This window comes from Lontra canadensis, unplaced genomic scaffold (assembly GCF_010015895.1).
Source record: "Lontra canadensis isolate GAN:19392208 unplaced genomic scaffold, GSC_riverotter_1.0 scaffold31, whole genome shotgun sequence".
NCBI lineage: Eukaryota > Metazoa > Chordata > Mammalia > Carnivora > Mustelidae > Lontra > Lontra canadensis.
In genome coordinates, this window is record NW_022631025.1 from 12,186,672 (window position 1) to 12,201,950 (window position 15,279).

The window sequence follows — 15,279 nt, forward strand, 5'->3', positions numbered from 1 at the left end:
TCTGGAAAACAGCATGGAGGTTCCTCAAAATGTTGAAAATAGAACTACCCTATGACCCAGCAATTGCACTGCTGGGTATTTACCCTAAAGATACAAACGTAGTGATCCGAAGGGGCACGTGCACCCGAATGTTTATAGCAGCAATGTCTACAATAGCCAAACTATGGAAAGAACCTAGATGTCCATCAACAGACGAATGGATAAAGAAGATGTGGTACATATATACAATGGAATACTATGCAGCCATCAAAAGAAATGAAATCTTGCCATTTGCAACAACATGGATGGAACTAGAGGGTATCATGCTTAGCGAAATAAGTCAATCGGAGAAAGACAACTATCATATGATCTCCCTGATATGAGGGAGAGGAGATGCAACATGGGGGGTTAATGTGGTAGGAGAAGAGTAAATGAAACAAGTTGGGATTGGGAGGGAGACAAACCATAAGTGACTCTTAATCTCACAAAACAAACTGAGGGTTGCTGGGCAGAGGGGGGTTGGGGGGGGTTATGGACATTGGGTAGGGTATGTGCTATGGTGAGTGCTGTGAAGTTTGTAAACGTGGAGATTCACAGACCTGTACCCCTGGGGGAAAAATATATATATATATATGTTTATAAAAAATAAAATTATAAAAAAAAAAAAAAAAAAAAAAAAATAAAGTCATCAAACACCACGCTATGCTCTCCATGAGGCCCTGTCACCTCAGCATTCTACAGCTTCCCTGGCTGTTCTTCCCTGCGCTCTGCCTAGAACTCTTGTTGGGGGGCTCCTGTCCTGGCTGGCTCAGTTCGTAGAGCCTGTAACTCTTGACTTAAAGTTCAAGCCCCACGTTGAGCATAGAGATTACTAACAACAACAATAACAAATTTAAATAAAACTCTAGTTGATCATCTTGCTTTCTGCCTCATGTTTGTTAACCTGTGGACTTGTGTACCTGTCCCCTGTGGCTGACTTAAGTTTCTTGAGAACAGGCACTAGTCTCACTTACTTAGTATTCGCACCTTCCACACAGTAGATCCTCACCAGGTGCTTGCTGAACTTAGATCACACTCTACCTCTACAGTACACACACACACACACACACACACACGCACACACACACACAGACACGAATGTCCCACTCAATCTTTCCTCAACATACTTGAGGTTCTGAGAAATTTTGTCTCATCGATCTGGATCTATGGCCTTGATTTGGGAAAAACTGAGAACATCTACTACTTCAAGCAAGAAAGCCAAAGCATTAATTTTTACGAAATGCAACCCAAGTGCACAGTCTAGCTGGTGACTAAAGGTATTATTACCAACTGCAAATAGGAATTCTAAAGATAAAGAGCGGCAAACTAGATAAGCTCAGCCTTTCACAATATTTTGTAATCCTGGTAGCACAACAGGAGGAAATGCAGCAGGCACATAGGAAAAAGGGAAGTGCTCCATTCCACTTTACACTGTTATGCTGAAAGCCAGAAAGTGCTGTGAGCTGGGTCCCGGGGCTGGCTCAGCCAGTAGAGCATTTGACTCTTGATCAGCAGGTTGTGAGTTCGAGCCCCACAGTGGGCACAGAGCTTACTTTGAAAACAGTCCTGTGATCAAAGGGAAAGTCTTCTCAATACAGACACAGCAATATTTCAAAGCCAGTAAGTGCTCTTTAAAAGGGCTGAGTTTTCGCATCTTTCTACTGCCACAAACCACCTACTATCCCTGCTTATTTATTCACACAGTGGTTGAGGACACTTGCCCTGGAAGCCGTCTATTCAGACCCCCAAAATCACTCAGCATCTCCAACCCAGTGCAGAGGGGATCTCATACGTCATGCGTATCAACCCCATCATATGGAACACCTAATGAAAATGCTCTACGTTTGACTCATTTAAGGTCTTTGAAATCCCACCTACACTTGTTATGAGTTGATCTGATCTCAGGCTGATCTCAGGCTGACTCTTCTTTGATCAAGCACATAATTTTTGAAACATCAGTTCTGCCAAATTACAGTCGAGTTTGGGAACAAATGGCCAAAATCTGGCTGAGGAAACTTCCTTTCATTAAGATCTTGGTAGGTCATAAATGTAGTGATCCGAAGGGGCACGTGCACCCGAATGTTTATAGCAGCAATGTCCACAACAGCCAAACTATGGAAAGAACCTAGACGTCCATCCACAGATGAATGGATAAAAAAGAGGTGGGATATATACACAATGGAATACTACGCAGCCATCAAAAGGAATCAAATCTTGCCATTTGCAGCAACATGGATGGAACTAGAGGGTATTAACCTGAGCGAAATAAGTCCATCAGAGAAAGACAATCATCATAGAATCTCCCTGACATGAGGAATTTGAGTGGCAACGTGGGGGGTTTGGGGGGTAGGAAAAGAATAAATGAAACAAGATGGGATCAGGAGGGAGACAAACCGTAAGAGACTCTTAATCTCACAAAACAAACTGAGGGTTGCCGGGGGAGGGGGGGTAGGGAGAAGGTGGTGGGGTTATGGACATTGGGGAGGGTATGTGCCATGGTGAGTGCTGTGAAGTGTGTAAGCCTGGCGATTCACAGACCTGTACCCCTGGGGCTAATAATACATTATATGTTAATTTAAAAAAAAAAAAGATTTGGTAGTTCTTTATCACACACGCATTGGTAGGTCTTTATCACACACGCACTGGTATACTCTTGGTCACAACAAAAAGTTAACACATGCCAGGAACAAGAGGTGTCCATGAATTACCTTGAAAACAAATGATAGATATTTATAATTATTGGTAATTATAACCTAATTAAAATTTTAACCAGCTCTTAATGGCCTTGAACCTACCAATTAATGTTTCCAACTTCCAATCTCCCATTTTTTAGGAGAAAGACATCAAGGAATCAGGTTTAGGGTGCTGGGGGAGGTCAGTAGGGTGTTTCTTTCATTTTGTTGTAGATTCAGACTCTGTCTATAGTTGATAAACAATGACCTCAACACATTAATCATATAAAGCTGTTCTGTAAGAAATAAGCTTAGCAAAACTGACTTTTAGGCCCTTTAGTTTCTCAAAATGTGAAATAAATACTTAAGTGTGAGCAATACTTTCATGAAAATTATATATTTAAATACATATTATAAAGATTTTTCAAAAACAATGGTTGAAAAGTTTCTGGGGGACATCCTTCTATACAAAGCTTAGAGGAATATATTTGGATGCATATCCTATTCCCAGAGCATACAGGACAAAATACATTTTTTTTTTAAAGATTTTATTTATTTGACAGACAGAGATCACAAGTAGTCAGAGAGACGGGTGGGTGGGGGGAGCGGGCTCCTTGCTGAGCAGAGAGCCCAACGCGGGGTTCGATCTCAGGACCCTTAGATCACAACCGGAGCCGAAGGCAGAGGCTTTACCCACTGAGCCACCCAGGCACCCCTAAAATACATTTCAACATAAATGCTAGGTTTGTACTTAGAGCTATTTGGGAGAAAACAGACAGATGGTGGAGGAAAGTTAAGTTCAGTTTCACTCAGAGATCAGCTTGGTTTGTGCAAGCATACACCCAAAGACTCCAACACCCTGAGACCTCCAAACACAACAGCGCTCTCAGACGAGACATATTCTCCACCATTACCTTGCAGAGGCAGGCCTCTGTCTTTTCTTTCAACTCTCCAAACCAAGATGAGTCACTATCACCTGCAACTGCCTGTCATGTTCCCAAGAAATAAGACACTTGGCATGGTTAGTTTATGTACTTCACTCTGGTTTACTTTTACTAAGCTGATCATGCCCAGGGCAATATTCAGAGGCAGAGGGGAAACACCAATCCTCCATTAAAAACCTCTCCCTAGGGGCACCTGGGTGGCTCAGTTGGTTAAGCATCTGCCTTCGACTCAGGTCATGATCCTGGAGCCCTGGGCTCCAGTCCTGCAAGGGGGCGGGGGGGGGGGGGGGTCCGAGCTCAGCAGGGAGTCTGCGTCTCCCTGTGACCCTCCCCACTGCTTGTGCGCAGTTCTCTCGGTCTCTCAAATGAAAACAAAAACAAAAACTCCTCCCTATGCAGGGAAAGGATAAGGGGCTGAGAAATCTTCATTTTTATTCCCCTACCTTCTTTTTCCACCTGGTCAATTTAGACACATATGATGCATGATACTCCCCAAAGCTGAGCTACTATTATGTAAGAAAACACCAGTACCCCCAGACTTCTAACCCAGCACCGGGCATCACTGTTCACATCACCCCCTCCCTCAAGAGGAAACCACACTCCCAGTACATAACTAACTCCGTTAAAATATAATACAGAGAAATGACAAGGGATTTTTCAAACCTATAATCTCCTAAAAAGACTAAATTGACTAAAAATTATTTTTTGTCGCTAAGCATTTGAGTCAGAATAAGCATTATTGAAAGCCAGAAGACATTTGTTTTTTCCTGCTTAGAAATTTGCTTTTTGTTAAGCTCTACTGTTAAGCTCGTTGCCAGAAAGCCATAGTTAGGAAATAACAAATCCCTGGAAAACAAAAATTAACTAAAAATACTGAGAGTCAGATTATGTTGAAAACAACGAAGCAACAAATGCCGGGTTTATGGGTCTGCCATGAAGGAATTCAGATTAGCAAATCACCTACAATTTCACTAAAGTGGATATATCCCTGAAAATTATGTCAGAATCTCCTGTTAAATATGGATCCCTCGGAACAAAGAGTCTTTATTTATTTATAATATCTAATGCCCAAAGCAAACCAAGTGAACTCTTTCCCATCTTAAAGTTATATAGGAAACCTTTGAGAAATATTTTTGGTTCGTCCTTATAGTCCTCTCATGTTAAGCAAGGCACCGGAGGCAGATGTCTGACTTTCCCGACACCAAGGATACTCATTAATCCTGTCTTTTTCAAATCTGTTAAGCATCTCCATGAAAAACAGTGCTTGACCCCAAAGCCAAGATGGCTGACAGAGCAAAGGCTAAAGAACATTACCATGGGCAACAAAAGAGAAGCAAAAGAAAAAAGGAAACAGACCCACAGACCAACGGGGGAGAGAAAGGCTGACAATGAAGAATGTCTGACATTCCTTACCCGGTCGAAATTAAATTTAAAAAAGCCAAGGAGGTAGGCCCCTGGTGGGGGAGGAAAGAACTACTGGATAAACCCAACGGAAGGCAGAACAATCTCCAATTTGGGAGCCCTGAAAAAAGGGAGGCTGCGTCATTTTACCTACCAGTCCTCTGCTCTTCCCTATTTCCTTTTCCTGGGTATTATTTCCTTTATCTCCTTAATTCTTTCCACTGAAAAGCTGCCCTCTCTTCTCCCCTCCTTCCCAACGCTGCTTCCACCATCCCCCTTCGCCCTTGTTCCCCCACAGCTTGGGCGGACACAGGCTCCCAACCTGCTGACAGTGACGGATGGCTGCCACAGAGGCACACAATGGCAGACCCAGGCGTGTCATCAGCCTTGCAGCTGGCCTTCGAAAGAAAGAACCAGAGCCAACGTCTGACCTGGGGGAGGCTGATTTAATGAAGGTTACAGCAAAGGGCAGAGCCGCCTGCGGGCTGCATTCTCCACCGAGCGCCAGGGACAAAGCCCGAAAATACTTCTCAAGAAGAAAGAGCCAAGAAAGTTATGTTGGTTAAAATGTCGAAAAGTAGGAAAAAAGAAAAGGCGACAGAGATTTGTTTGATAAAGAAGCAGAGATGCACCAAGAGTCTACGATCTCGAGATTGAGACATCAAAATGCAAGGACAGTAGAAAGCGGGTAACGAGATGGATGTTCGGGCATGACTTTCAAGCTAGGGAAATACTCCAGATGAATAATGAGATGCCCAGATTGAAGAGATCTGGGGCCACACGATCCAGCATCAAGGCAGAGTTTCTATTAATGGCAGGGCCGGGACTGCAGTCCAAATGCACTGTTTCTTTTACCTACAGCACATAGCCTATTTTTAATACAGTGTTCACCCCCGAGAGTAAAGGCTTGCACCAAAGGGAACACATTTAGGCTTGAACATCTCTTATGGGACAAGGACTCTGCTAGATGATGGGGACCCGATGGTGCACAATCTCTACCTTCAAGGAGCTCGGAGCTCAGTGTTGGGGAGAAGGGGACGGGTCAGGAGAGGACCCAAGGAAACAAGCACAATGCATGTCCAGGCAAAGACACTGGGCTGGTGGGCGGAAGAGGTGATAGCCTAAGTTTATTAGATCTCTACAAACGCAACAGAGTTCATTTTTAAAAGCCCTGGCAAACTGACTTACCCAAATGCATGCCACCAGACCACTACTAATAGCTTCCTTTGCATGTATAAACCAAAATCTCCCACGGAACTCAGCCACTAACATGACAACATGCTGTCCAACGATGACCAATATGGGAGAAACAACAGAAGTCTCTTGTATTTTCTGGAAGGCTGCAGATGCGTCCCTGGTCAAAATAAAAACAGTTGCAGTGCCTGATCTCCTGGGGCGTCTGAAAGCTAGGCTTAGGGAAGGGACCCTATTACACCTCCTTCAGCCTCCAAGTTCATCACAAGTCAACAGTGCCTGAGCGTCAACGAATCAGCAAGAACTCAGCACTAGATGGTGCTTAGACTTCGCAGTGCTGAGCAGGTACAGATTCCAGCCAGCGGCAGGGGGACAGGTAAACACGGGCTGTGTGATGACCTCAAGGGCCTGAAGCACAAACAGGGAACAAGAAGAAATACTTGAAGGTTAGCGCCAAGCTCAGACCACATGGTAACCCACACGGTAACCAGGGGTGGGGGTGGAGGTGGGGGGTTATCCAGGACCTGACCATACACACTGAGGCGCAACCATATGGACAGGACAGGCACAAGCACTTGGGAAAGCAGCTATTAACATTCATCAAAAGACATCATTAACCGTGCTGAAAAGACGATTCATCTCCCATTTGGCCTTTTCCACTCTATCTCCCTACCCAGCCCACTCGCTACCAAACTGCTAGCTTCTCCATATTTCCAGCACCTCACTTCTATCTGAGCATGTCCTAGGGTGATTGGCGAGGGGCTGTCATCAACTACCCCTTGCACAATTAAAGCCACATCTTTGGCATTAAGCAAAGAGAATTTTCGAGATCCTCACCCAAAGTGGATTTTAGAGAGGTGGCATTGGTCCTAGTAAAAACCCAATCTGGTTTTTTTTACCACAATAAAAAAAGACAACTCATTTTTCTCATTCCTTTCTGAAACAGGAATCAGGCGATTGTCCTTGTGCTCAACTTAATCTTTCCGCTCCCTAAAATGTTAACAATTAATTTTCCAACCTCATTGTATGCAAAAAAAAAAAAAAAAAAAAAAAAAAACCTATTCATTCTTCAGGGAAGTGAGTCATCATCCGTGAGGACCATGGTGAGAACAGGAGATGGGTGGTATCCAAGTACCAGGCAATAATTAGGTAGGAGCCCCCAAATCAGTAACAATTTCACTTTGGAGAGCATTCGTCATTAGATACGACCCAAGACATCTGGCTTGTGGATACTCTTATGTTGTAAGATACTTATCTCAAACTCAGAGTCAATGAGAACCCTTCAGTGGCTCAACCTGCATAGCCTGAAACTACAATCCTTTCAGGCAACAATGTTGCAATCACACTCCTATGCGGTCTTAACACCATTTTAAAAATTATATGAAAGCTAAGTCTCATATGAGCCTTCTCAGGCAAACTTTTCAAAATATAAAGTCTCTGAATGCTGTCAATTTTTTACTTATTGTCCAAACTAAGATGAAACCCTGATAACATAAGTATCAAAGCTTGAGCACGTGTGACCACATAACGAAAATGAATGTCACATTACAACTCTGGCCACAAGGTTAGACTACTAATTACAATTTCAAGGCAGATTTGCCTAATCGATTAAAGGACAGATTCGATGGGAGATAGCAATTCTGTGTTTTAAGTCATAGACAGAGTCCCGGTCTATGCCATTTTTTTTTAAAGAGGCATTTTTTAATAAAGACCCTATGTTTCATTCATCTTGGTACTGCTCACAGCCCAGAGCCTTGCACATCTTAGGAATGCAATAAAATATTTGCTGAACATAGTTCCTGACAACCAACATTAATGGCTTCCCAAATCAAGTACAGGGAAAACGAAAGACCATGACAACATATTTCTAATACACTTACATCCTATGAATCACAACACAAATCTGAATGTTTCCAGGAACTTGCTTTTCAAAAAAAAAATGTGCACTTCTATAATATTTTACATTCGTGTGCTATTTATGAAAAATGCAAGTAAAGCTAACATTATTTTTACGCTTAGTTCCCTATTTGCCAGAAATTTCTTACAAGAAGTATCACCCCATTGTGTGCATCTTATCATGTAGAAATCCTACCAAATGAAAAAAGGTAGAGTGTATGCTTTAAACTTGGGTGCAAGGGGTTTCTAAGCCCAAATGCAAATTATTTCCCCATTAAAACACTAAAATAACTAAATTGCTAACAAAACCAAACAGGTACAAATTAGAGTATATTAGTGGGGGGAAAAATGCTGACTGGAAATGAGGACAAAGGGGTTCTTGTCCCTGCTCAGCCATTAATTTACTATATGACCTTACCTAATTAGTTAGCCTCTCTGGGTCTCAACTTCCTCATTTTAATATTGTTTAAAGCCCTTTCAAACTACATGCTAAGATTCAACATGTCCTAAAAACTGACTGATGTGCATACTGCCCCCCCGCCTCCCCAAATCACATTGAACGTGATAGTTTTAAATATGTGACTAAGATTTCTATCAAAGGCAACTTATTAAAATGTGAGATGAGCTTAAGACCATTTCACATGGAGAATAAGGCAACTAGATTAAAACCAACAGTACTTCTAGATTCAAGTTTCACCCAGACAGCAACTGTTCTTACTGGGGGAACAGCCCTTTCTTTCATAGCATCGTTGAAAATTCCACCTCTTTACAAATGGAGAAAACGTGGGGCGCCCGGGAGGCTCACTGGGTTAGCGCCTCTGCCTTCGGCTCAGGTCACGATCCGGCGTCCTGGGATCGAGCCCCGCGTCGCCCCACGTCAGGCTCTCTGCTCTGCGGGGAGCCTTCCTCCTTCCCTCTCTGCCTGCCTCTCTGCCTACTTGTGATCTCTGTCTGTCAAATAAATAAATAAAATCTTGAAAAAAAAAATGGAGAAGACGAGTCAGGGTCACTGTCAGGGTCTCAAAAATGCAGATGCATGGCTTTTCCTTTCTTTTCCCTTTTCCACATTCACCTTGTTAGGGGAGAGGAAAGCTGAAGGGCTAACGTGGCTTGGGACACGGGGAAGAACGCGGCAGTTACAGTATAAACCAAGACAAGCCCCTCTCAATTGAGGCACTGTACGGGCCAGCCCATCCTTGTAATTACTGCTCACAACCCAAACGCAATGAAAAGATTTCCTGTGGCTGAGATGGGAAGATGCCTGGACACGCTGAGGAATGCTCTTCGACAATAACCACCATAACCATCTGAAAAACTGCACTCAAGCTGAGATTCAGAACACTCCAGAAAGCGTCAACAAAACACAAATTGGTCACTGAGACCATTTAGACTCAGTTTAGACCGTTATGATCTGAAGCTAAAAAGCTCTAAAAAGAACATGTTTTCAAAGTACCTTTTGATATCCAACAGCGTTAGCCTGTATGGTCCTTTATTACATACACAGCAAATTAAATCAAACTTAATCCTCAAAGAATTGGATAAAGTATTCCTTTTTTTTAACTTTTTTTAAAGATTTTATTTATTTATTTGACAGAGACAGAGATCACAAGCAGGCAGAGAGGCAGGCGGGGGGGGGGGGCGGGGAGCAGGCTCCCCGCTGAGCAGAAAGCTGATGCAGGGCTCGATCCCAGGACCCTGGGACCATGACCTGAGCTGAAGGCAGAGGCTTTAACCCACTGAGCCACCCAGGCGCCCCTAGAATCGGATAAAGTATTCTTAAACGAATTTTACAGGTGAACCAACAACATGGGAAGAAGTGGGGGAATTGTCCAGCGGCAAATGTCAGAGCCTCATTTTAAACTCAATTCTGACTTCAAATACTCCCAAACTTTATGTTTCAAAATGGTACCGCCGACACCAGTGTTCAATCCCTACTATTTTTGTGTGACTTCAAAAATTTTATTTCTCACTAAATAATTGCTTTCTCCCCCACCCGCACTCCCAATCTGGTCCTCCTCTGGATTCTTAAAGCATTCTACGCACAATGCTCCAAACATTCATACACACTTACTGCGCCTTCTCTAATTGTTCATTTCCTTTTCTCCCAGCCTAGGCTCATTCCTTTCAACAGCAAGAGACCATCTCCTCTCTCCTTACAGACAGAAGCCACCACACAGATGATCTTGGCTCCCTGTGACTTCCAAGCTTGACCCACTCCATCCAACTCCGTCTCCCTACAGACAAGAACACGGTGTGGGCATTCAGACTGCTTCCCAAGTGCCCAACACACAACAGGTGAAAAAAAACTGTTAGTTTAATGCATGGTGGGGGGGGGGTGGCTGGATGATCCAAGACTCGTATTTTATAGAATTTTACAAAGTACACCTTTACATCCAGTATCCCATGGGAGTCTAAAACCGTACCTAATAATAATCTTTTCAATGATCTCCTTCTGCACTGTGGCTCATCGTATCATTCTCAAATTCAGAACCGGGGCCCAGAGGCGCAGAGCTGGTAAGTAGCAGCCTGTCAACTTCGGACATGTCCCACCACTACTTTACTTTCTAGACTGTCTTCCCACCGTTCCTAAGGTAGCCTGGGAACAGGCAAGATTAGGTTCATTAGAACACGAAGGAGGTGTTGTCCCATTCAGGTTTCCTGTTGTGAAATCGGAGACTTCCGAAAATCTGCAGATTTCAGGTTAGATCAACAAAGGAGCTTGGACTCAAATAAATTCGCTGGGACCAAGAAAACCTGAAAAAGCACAGGGGAAGAGTGTACTATCTGACCTCCGTGTCCACACATGCCTCAGCTTCGTCCGCAGGCCCTGAAAGCAGAACAGGTAAGCGAGGACTCAAAATTCACTTCTAACCTTACTGTTGTGAGCCAAAGCACACACACATCCATCAGATCAAACAGCATCAGGTGGAATGAAATGAAAGCCAGAAGCAGACTTCCGGCTCCATCTGCATACACTCAGACCCTGGAGTGCAGGTACGCAGATACGCAGAAAGTGAAGGGAGTGACTTTCAGGTAAAGGACACAACACCAGAAGGTTCTACCCAGTGTCCACTAAGCACAAGTACTTTGTTCTGCTTTGCCCAGAAATGCAAACCCAAAAGAGCCCTTTGAATAGCTCATCAAAGGCACACAACCAGAGCGTGATGCCCAGACCAATTTTGAAAACAGCAAGCTTCCTTCAAGGGTCAAACAAAGGTTAAGAGCTCCTTTATGCCCACCAAAGAACCCTAAGGCTAACCACTTGAAAGGCATTCCTAACACAGAGCCACTTCCAACAGGTATGTCTGGCTGCCCTGAGGGCTGAAGCCTCCCTCAGCTCCGGTGAAATCTCCCTCCATCCCAGTGCCTCTAAATTCTCATTTCGTCCCTGTAAGGGCTCCAGAAAGCAAGATCCGCCTACCTTCAACACACGCAATTATGCAACAAGGCATCACATTGTCACGCTGAAACCAGGAGAGTGGACACAAGCCAGTGAGTGGCTCCCGTGTGGAATGCAAGTTCTTAAAATTATTAAGCACTCCATCCTTAACCCGACTGTTGATGAAAGGAGATGTATATCAAAGTCTGTTTTCCTAACCTTAGCCAGAGAATTTAAGTGAGCGGTTTCCGCTCCACAGCGAGGTCTGGTGATAAGCCTCAGCAGAGAGCAACCAGGGACATCGGGACCTTGCTCTGATTGCAAAGGATGTAGCAACTGGCATTAACTACTGAACTCTGGGATCCTCGCAGAGCCGGACCCCCTCCTTTGCCAAGACCTCCCAACTCTGCAGAGTAAAGCTGGGAGTGGGGTCCAGTGCCAAGGCTACCCCAACTGTAAAGAAAGCTGCGAGCGATTTTAAAGCCCCCCCCACTTACTTTTACTAACACAAAGCGGGGTAAGGGCTGAAGGGTTGGTTCACCAACCCAGTGGAACAGTAAAGAGACAAAGGTCACCCCCAAACGCGTCCGCGCGCGCACAGAAGCCGAGACTGTGCAACGCACGTTCCACCAACCTTCCACTGTGGTCGGCTTCCTGTGGGGTTTATCCCCCCACCCCAACCCTCTCCGGAAAGTTTGAGGCTGTTCACACCGACTTTCAAAGGTCCATTGTTTCCTTCCCCGTAAACGCAATGAAAAGAGAGACGGAGAGAAAGAAACCAAGACGCCGTTCCCCAGACCCTTTCTTACGGAGAGGATTTACTCGGGGGGAGTCCGGTGACTCCGGACCCAGCCAGGAGAGAGACCGGGAACCGCGGAGTGCGGGGGGCGGGGACGGGAGGGGGCTTCGGGGGGCGGGAGGATGTTTTCCGTTTCAGCAGAAATGCCTAAATGCCAGACCGCCGGCAGCCGGGGGCTGGGAGCTGGGACGGTGCTCGGGGCCGCGGGCGGCGACCTCGCAGTGGCCCCAGCGGGCAGCTGGGGAGGCGGGGCGGGGGGAACCCCTCCGCGGCTTACCTTCCCCTCCCCCACTTAGCGTCGGCTACTTCAGGTGCCTACACCGCGGTCCAAAGAGACGGAGCCGAGCTCCCAGCGTCCCCGTGTCCGGATCTTCTCTCCATGGCCAGAGCCCCTGGAGCCCCGCGCCGCCGCCTCTGCTTTTATGCAACTGGCGGCCGCAGCCTCTGCCCGGAGGTGCAACGCTCTCCTCCCGGGAATGACGCGCACTTCCCTCCGCCTCCGCCTCCTCCTCCTCCAGCCCCGAGCCTCGGGGGCAGGGGCCTCGGCTCGCTCGCTCCCGGAGCCGCCGCTCGGCTTTCTCCGGTCTTCCCCTCCGGGAGGAAGAGAGCCTCGGCTCCAGCGGCGCGCGCCCCAGCGTCCCCGCAGCGATGGGAGGCGGCGGCAGCGCGGGGCAGAGCGGGGTCCCGGGAGTCGCGCTTGTCCCCGGTCGGCCGGCGCCGCGGCTCGCGAGGGTCGCGCTCAGCCTCTGCCGGCCCGACGAGCTGCCCGGCTCTGCTGGGCCGAGGGCAGCCGATTGGGCGGGCGGGCGGGCGGGAGGACGAGACGGAGGAGGCGGGGGGAGAGGAGGAGCCTGCGGCCGGAGGAGGCGGTGGCCACGCTGGGCTCCTCCCGCCGCCCGGCTCCGCGGGAGCTCCGGACCCCAGCGCTCGGCGCCTCCCGCTGCGGCCACGGAGAACCGCGCCCCCCGCTGCGGCTGCAAACTCCCACCGCGCCGGTCTGAACCTGAGCCGGGGCCCCTGGCACCTCGCGGCCGAGCCTGACAATGAGCCCCCATCAGCCCCGGCTGAACCTGACAATGAGCCCCATCACCCCCGGTGCAGCCGGCTCCCCCTCCGGATCCTGTCCTGGCTGAGCCTGACACTGCGCCCCCCTCACTCCACGGCTGAGCTGGACACTGCACCCCTACCGCCTCCCGGGTGAGCCCGACTGCGCCCCAGCACCCCACCGCTGAGCTGGACACTGCGCCTTCATCGCTCCCGCCTGAGCCAGACTCTGAGCCGCATCATCCCCAAAGGGACTTCCATAATTCCCGAAAATGTTCTGTGCGTCGGGCCAGCGCACCACGGCCGCCCCCACCTGGCCCACCGCGGGCGTTGGGTTCTTAGCCCTTTCCGAAGAATGCGCCCGCTCTCCGACTCGGGACAGCTCCTCCGGCAGCGCCGAGCGGCCCGGGGCCCGGCTCCCCAGCCAGAATAAATAGAACTACGCTTCCCCACGCCCCCTGCCCGCGTCACTCTGGAGTGGCTGCCGCTTGCAGGAGTGGCGCGGAGCGAGCCCGCCCACCCCGCTGCCTCCGGACCTCTCTACCCACTCCCGCACCCGGGCTGGACGAGCCCAGCCGCCCCCACCCCGCCCCTTGCCGGAGCGGCTTTCACCGTGATAGAGGCTTGGCTCCCGCCGAGGGCGCGGCCGGGGCTGGATCAGTCAGACCCGCGAGGTCCCCAGCTAGTGACAGCCGCAGGACTGCCAAACCCAGGCAGTCGTCATCCTCTGTTTAATTCGGGATTGGAAATTGTCCCGAAAGGGAACTCTTTCAGTAAATACTGTACAGACGGGAGTGTACATTTTTCAGGGCTGCTCTTCCTCCCTCCCCACCCCCACACCCTTTTAATAAAACCTTAGTCATGTAACCATGACACACCCAGCAGGCGGGAAAGGGAATTCCCTGCTTCCACAAGTTTGATACAGTTCATAGAAATCAAAAAGTTGCCAGATCTTGGCTGATGATAAGATTGCCCTGGGGAACTTTGAAAAATTCGGATTCCCAAAGTTCACACGACCTAATGACTCACAGAGGCCTGGAATATGCAAGTTTGAGAAACGGTGCTCCATCCTCAAATTAATTAAAACCTTGGAAAGTTGCCTCTACTATAACAACATGGTCCGGTGCTGAAACCTTAACGAAACTACCGAACTTTGGGCGCCACTGTTCCTCTGGGAGAGGGAGGAAGTTTCTTGAAATAAGGCAGATGCGGGTGGGGGGAGGGGTGCTCAGTTGGTGAAGCATCTGCCTTCCCCTGAATTCATGATCTCAGGTTCCTGGGATCCAGCCCCGTAGGGGGCTCCCCACTCAGTGGGGAGTCTGCTTCTCCCTCTCCCTCTGCCCCTCCTATCTGCTCTTTCTCCCTCTCAAATAAATAAATAAAATCTTCAAAAAAAAAAAAAAGGCAGATTTTTTTTGTTTTTTTTTTCTTTTGAAGATTTTATTTATTTGACAGAGAGAGAGATCACAAGTAGGCAGAGAGGCAGGCAGAGAGAGAGGGAGAAGCAGGCTCCCCACCGAGCAGAGAGCCAGATGCGGGGCTCAATCCAGGACCCTGAGATCATGACCTGAGCTGGAGGCAGTGGCTTAACCCACTGAGCCACCCAGGCGCCCCAAGGCAGATGGTTTTGAATGACAAACTAGAAGGGACAAAGGACTTCTTTAGTGGTCAAAGAGGAAATGTTGAGGACAGGAAATGTGTCCCCCTGTGTGATTAACTGTGGTAAGCAAAGAATTCAGATCCTAATCACTAGAACCTGGAAGTGTTCCTTTAAATGGAAACAGGGTCTTTGCAGGTGGGATTACATTAGAGATCTGGAGTTGGGGAGATTATCCCGCGGTTATCAGGGTGGGCCTTGAGCATGATCACAGGTAACCTTAGAAAAGGGAGGTGAGAAGATGATGGGAACATGCCAGCAGATGCAGCCTCAGT

The 15,279-nt window shown here is 47.7% G+C and overlaps 1 protein-coding gene across 5 annotated transcripts in view; it reads right to left on the bottom strand.

Annotated features, from left to right (window-relative positions):
• Window positions 1-13,679, bottom strand: part of CEMIP2 (cell migration inducing hyaluronidase 2) — an 86,872-nt gene extending 73,193 nt beyond the window's left edge. For 3 of the 5 annotated variants that reach the window (XM_032866621.1, XM_032866622.1, XM_032866619.1), the window contains exon 1: window positions 12,581-12,688. The gene's annotated coding sequence lies outside the window, so the exon portion shown is untranslated. Of the gene's footprint in view, window positions 1-12,580; window positions 12,690-13,660 lie in introns of those variants that run through there. The other 2 variants (XM_032866620.1, XM_032866624.1) reach the window with 2 other exon arrangements.
• Between the last annotated feature and the right edge of the window lie 1,600 nt (window positions 13,680-15,279).